Source organism: Schistocerca nitens, chromosome 7 (genome assembly GCF_023898315.1).
Source record: "Schistocerca nitens isolate TAMUIC-IGC-003100 chromosome 7, iqSchNite1.1, whole genome shotgun sequence".
In the NCBI taxonomy this organism is placed as follows: Eukaryota; Metazoa; Arthropoda; class Insecta; order Orthoptera; family Acrididae; genus Schistocerca; species Schistocerca nitens.
The window spans coordinates 308,612,399-308,617,398 of record NC_064620.1 but is presented as its reverse complement, the minus strand read 5'-3'; the positions used below and the strand labels follow the sequence as shown (position 1 = coordinate 308,617,398).

At 57.3% G+C, this 5,000-nt stretch overlaps 3 non-coding genes across 3 annotated transcripts in view; all 3 read right to left on the bottom strand.

Moving 5' to 3' along the window:
* Positions 1–527, bottom strand: part of LOC126197605 (large subunit ribosomal RNA) — a 4,222-nt gene extending 3,695 nt beyond the window's left edge. Inside the window, exon 1 of the ribosomal RNA XR_007539964.1 lies at positions 1–527. This exon is cut by the window's left edge and continues 3,695 nt beyond it. This is a non-coding gene — a ribosomal RNA (large subunit ribosomal RNA).
* A 188-nt stretch (positions 528–715) lies between these two features.
* Positions 716–870, bottom strand: LOC126196351 (5.8S ribosomal RNA). Its single transcript, XR_007538868.1, has one exon. It is a non-coding gene; the product is annotated as a 5.8S ribosomal RNA (ribosomal RNA).
* Positions 871–1,222: 352 nt separating this feature from the next.
* LOC126197024 (small subunit ribosomal RNA) lies at positions 1,223–3,131 on the bottom strand. The gene has a single exon (XR_007539434.1). It is a non-coding gene; the product is annotated as a small subunit ribosomal RNA (ribosomal RNA).
* Positions 3,132–5,000: the final 1,869 nt, after the last annotated feature.

Genomic DNA, 5,000 nt, shown 5'->3' with positions numbered 1-5,000 from the left:
CCGCGCGGGCGGCCGGCCCCATCTGCCGAGGGCGGAGGCCAGTGGCCGGATGGGCGTGAATCTCACCCGTTCGACCTTTCGGACTTCTCACGTTTACCCCAGAACGGTTTCACGTACTTTTGAACTCTCTCTTCAAAGTTCTTTTCAACTTTCCCTCGCGGTACTTGTTCGCTATCGGTCTCGTGGTCATATTTAGTCTCAGATGGAGTTTACCACCCACTTGGAGCTGCACTCTCAAGCAACCCGACTCGAAGGAGAGGTCCCGCCGACGCTCGCACCGGCCGCTACGGGCCTGGCACCCTCTACGGGCCGTGGCCTCATTCAAGTTGGACTTGGGCTCGGCGCGAGGCGTCGGGGTAGTGGACCCTCCCAAACACCACATGCCACGACAGGCGGCAGCCTGCGGGGTTCGGTGCTGGACTCTTCCCTGTTCGCTCGCCGCTACTGGGGGAATCCTTGTTAGTTTCTTTTCCTCCGCTTAGTAATATGCTTAAATTCAGCGGGTAGTCTCGCCTGCTCTGAGGTCGTTGTACGAGGTGTCGCACGCCACACCGCCAGCCGGCTGTGCACGCTACCGAGACAGTACCGGTATGCGAACCGCCAGGCGACGGGCGCGCATCGCTCGTTTGAGGGGACGTGGCCGGCCCCACAGGCCGGCACGACACACCCACGTCTCCGAAGCGGGACAAACGCCGCGCGCTTCAGTTTACGTAGCCGACCCTCAGCCAGACGTGGCCCGGGAACGGAATCCATGGACCGCAATGTGCGTTCGAAACGTCGATGTTCATGTGTCCTGCAGTTCACATGTCGACGCGCAATTTGCTGCGTTCTTCATCGACCCACGAGCCGAGTGATCCACCGTCCTGGGTGATCTTTTTACAGTTTCCACTGTCTCTTTCAAAACAGTTGCATAGGCGGGACTGAGGCGTTCGACGGCCCCTGTTCCAGTGTTTTGTGTCCAACGGCCTCACGGCCGATGGGCGTCGTACGGCTCCACTCCGGAGCGGACAGGCACTCGGGCGAACGTCATTCAAAACCGGCGCGAGGCGCCAGGTGCCGCAGGCCAGCCGCTCCAGAGCTTCAGCGCTCGTACCACACAACATTTTCCGTTAGTTTTGAGAAGCACGCGTGGTCCCGCACGCGGCGCACAGCTACTGCGAGCCGTACAGGTAGCGTGTTGCACGACACGACACGCACATCGAAAGACATGCAGTCTAGTCGGTAATGATCCTTCCGCAGGTTCACCTACGGAAACCTTGTTACGACTTTTACTTCCTCTAAATGATCAAGTTTGGTCATCTTTCCGGTAGCATCGGCAACGACAGAGTCGATGCCGCGTACCAGTCCGAAGACCTCACTAAATCATTCAATCGGTAGTAGCGACGGGCGGTGTGTACAAAGGGCAGGGACGTAATCAACGCGAGCTTATGACTCGCGCTTACTGGGAATTCCTCGTTCATGGGGAACAATTGCAAGCCCCAATCCCTAGCACGAAGGAGGTTCAGCGGGTTACCCCGACCTTTCGGCCTAGGAAGACACGCTGATTCCTTCAGTGTAGCGCGCGTGCGGCCCAGAACATCTAAGGGCATCACAGACCTGTTATTGCTCAATCTCGTGCGGCTAGAAGCCGCCTGTCCCTCTAAGAAGAAAAGTAATCGCTGACAGCACGAAGGATGTCACGCGACTAGTTAGCAGGCTAGAGTCTCGTTCGTTATCGGAATTAACCAGACAAATCGCTCCACCAACTAAGAACGGCCATGCACCACCACCCACCGAATCAAGAAAGAGCTATCAATCTGTCAATCCTTCCGGTGTCCGGGCCTGGTGAGGTTTCCCGTGTTGAGTCAAATTAAGCCGCAGGCTCCACTCCTGGTGGTGCCCTTCCGTCAATTCCTTTAAGTTTCAGCTTTGCAACCATACTTCCCCCGGAACCCAAAAGCTTTGGTTTCCCGGAGGCTGCCCGCCGAGTCATCGGAGGAACTGCGGCGGATCGCTGGCTGGCATCGTTTATGGTTAGAACTAGGGCGGTATCTGATCGCCTTCGAACCTCTAACTTTCGTTCTTGATTAATGAAAACATACTTGGCAAATGCTTTCGCTTCTGTTCGTCTTGCGACGATCCAAGAATTTCACCTCTAACGTCGCAATACGAATGCCCCCGCCTGTCCCTATTAATCATTACCTCGGGTTCCGAAAACCAACAAAATAGAACCGAGGTCCTATTCCATTATTCCATGCACACAGTATTCAGGCGGGCTTGCCTGCTTTAAGCACTCTAATTTGTTCAAAGTAAACGTGCCGGCCCACCGAGACACTCAATAAAGAGCACCCTGGTAGGATTTCAACGGGGTCCGCCTCGGGACGCACGAGCACGCACGAGGCGGTCGCACGCCTTCGGCTCGCCCCACCGGCAGGACGTCCCACGATACATGCCAGTTAAACACCGACGGGCGGTGAACCAACAGCGTGGGACACAAATCCAACTACGAGCTTTTTAACCGCAACAACTTTAATATACGCTATTGGAGCTGGAATTACCGCGGCTGCTGGCACCAGACTTGCCCTCCAATAGATACTCGTTAAAGGATTTAAAGTGTACTCATTCCGATTACGGGGCCTCGGATGAGTCCCGTATCGTTATTTTTCGTCACTACCTCCCCGTGCCGGGAGTGGGTAATTTGCGCGCCTGCTGCCTTCCTTGGATGTGGTAGCCGTTTCTCAGGCTCCCTCTCCGGAATCGAACCCTGATTCCCCGTTACCCGTTACAACCATGGTAGGCGCAGAACCTACCATCGACAGTTGATAAGGCAGACATTTGAAAGATGCGTCGCCGGTACGAAGACCGTGCGATCAGCCCAAAGTTATTCAGAGTCACCAAGGCAAACGGACCGGACGAGCCGACCGATTGGTTTTGATCTAATAAAAGCGTCCCTTCCATCTCTGGTCGGGACTCTGTTTGCATGTATTAGCTCTAGAATTACCACAGTTATCCAAGTAACGTGGGTACGATCTAAGGAACCATAACTGATTTAATGAGCCATTCGCGGTTTCACCTTAATGCGGCTTGTACTGAGACATGCATGGCTTAATCTTTGAGACAAGCATATGACTACTGGCAGGATCAACCAGGGAGCTGCGTCAACTAGAGCTGAGCAGCCGGCCGCCCGGGAGTGTGTCCCGGGGGCCCGCGCGAACACGCAAGCGTCCGCTCAATTATTCTGCAAACAGGAGGAGGCTGGGCTCCCCTGCACGATACACCTCGAAACCCTCTCAGGTCCCGGCGGCGCGCAGCGCCGTCCTAAGTACTTGGTCGGGTTCGAGAGAGGCGCAATCGCCCGGAGATAGGCGAGTAGACGCTTTCAGTGCGACCACCCGTGCTCCCAACTGAGCTTGCCGCTGCCGACAGAGGCCCGGGAGCGTGCTGTCGTGGTGTTGCCGGCGGGAGACAACACGCGGCCACAAACAGTGACCGGGCAGCTCCAACGCCAGCGCCACAGAGGGGCAGAGCCCCACTTGGGTGCCAAAGCGAACTCTCCCAGCACAGCGCACGCGCCAACACATCCGCACAGCTGCGATACAAACCACCTGCGAGAACCGCGGGGGCGACCGAGCAGCAGACGGCGTCGCGGCGCCGAGTGCCGGGCGGCGGCGCATCCTCAACGCACACAGTCCTCAATCGGACCAGCACACTGCAGATGTCCACCGCGCTTCGCACCGGGCCCGGGAGGACCCACTTTGGCCGCACGGCGCCGCGCGCTGGGTGCGCCGGCACGCAGATGCGCCGCCTGCCGCCTCCGTCAGCCGGCGCGCCTGCCACTGGGCGCCCCCACCAGCCGGCTGCCGCGCGTGCGCCCACGCAGCGCGCGGCCAGCACGCCGGGCGCCCCCCCCTCACCGGCCGGGGACGGTCCCACCCAGCCACCGCCGCGTATCGCTTCATACCCACATGCCCACTCACGTTCGTGGGTATGACGGGTGTCGCTGAAGCAACCGGTTAATACCTGTACCGATCGTCGATATCAACGATTCACCTCCAGCGCGAACAACCGCGCAACAACGGATTTCCAGTTCATTTGCGTAACTTGGGCAGCAAACGTAGACATCCATCTACATTTGCGACTTCTACGAGTCTTGCATGCCTGGATGTTGTGTGTCACGACGCACTCCATCAGCATACATACACGCTGCGACGTGTGCACGAAAGAACACGTGGAAGGTGGCCAGCGTACGTATGCGAATGCCATTGCACAGCTGCGAAGCGCATTCAACACGCGAACTCCTGACCGACGAGCTAGAGGTGACAGGAGGGGAGGGGGGGGGGGCGGGGGCGATATACGTCCTATTGCAGTACACAATACAGTGGATAGCGGGACCATGTGGAAAGTAAGCAACACTCGCAAGATGTGAGGGTACGCACCGTAAAATGAATCAATACGCAGAACACCACAGTGTGCGCGAAGTGAACTATGTTGAGATGGTTGCAATTAGGCAACGCTACACGAATTCCTAGATTCATATAACTAACAATTACAGGGCAGGTTAAGGCGCAACGTGGGTTAGGTTAAGGCGCAACTTGGGTTAGGTTAGGGCGCAACGTGGGTTAGGTTAGGGCGCAACGTGGGTTAGGTTAGGGCGCAACGTGGGTTAGGTTAGGGCGCAACGTGGGTTAGGTTAGGGCGCAACGTGGGTTAGGTTAGGGCGCAACTTGGGTTAGGTGAGGGCGCAACGTAGGTTAGGTTAGGGCGCAACGTGGGTTAGGTTAGGGCGCAACGTGGGTTAGGTTAGGGCGCAACGTGGGTTAGGTTAGGGCGCAACGTGGGTTAGGTTAGGGCGCAACGTGGGTTAGGTTAGGGCGCAACGTGGGTTAGGTTTGGGCGCAACGTGGGTTAGGTTAGGGCGCAACGTGGGTTAGGTTAGGGCGCAACGTGGGTTAGGTTAGGGCCCAACGTAGGTTAGGTTAGGGCGCAACGTAGGTTAGGTTAGGGCGCAACGTAGGTTAGGT